The following is a 499-nucleotide window of genomic DNA, read 5'->3' as shown; positions in this document are numbered from 1 at the left end:
AGAGTGCTTGCCTTGCATGCCTGAGGCCCTGGGTTCGATTCCTCAGCACCACATAAGCAAAAAGAAAAAAGCCGGAAGTGGCACTGTGGCTCAATTGGTAGAGTGCTAGCCTTGAGCTGAAGAGCTGAGGGACAATGCCCAGGCCCAGAGTTCAGGCCCCATGACCAGACCCTCCAAAAAAAATCAGTGAATTTACTTGGTACTGGCACAAGAACAGACCTCAGGACCAATGGAATAGAATTGAAAACCCAGAAATTAACCTACAGACCTATAGCCATCTAATCTTCGATAAGGGAGCCAAAAATAATAGAATGGAAGAAAGACAGCCTCTTCAGTAAATGGTGCTGGCAAAATTGGTTAGCTACTTGTAGAAAACTAAAGCTAGATCCTTATATATCACCCTGCACCAGAATCAACTCCAAATGGATCAAAGACTCAGAGTCAAAGCAGACACTCTGAAAACATTACAGGATGGAATAGGAGAAATCCTAGGTCTCCT

Source organism: Dipodomys ordii, unplaced genomic scaffold, assembly GCF_000151885.1.
Source record: "Dipodomys ordii isolate 6190 unplaced genomic scaffold, Dord_2.0 Scaffold47, whole genome shotgun sequence".
Lineage (NCBI taxonomy): Eukaryota > Metazoa > Chordata > Mammalia > Rodentia > Heteromyidae > Dipodomys > Dipodomys ordii.
Note: the sequence above shows the minus strand (reverse complement) of the source record.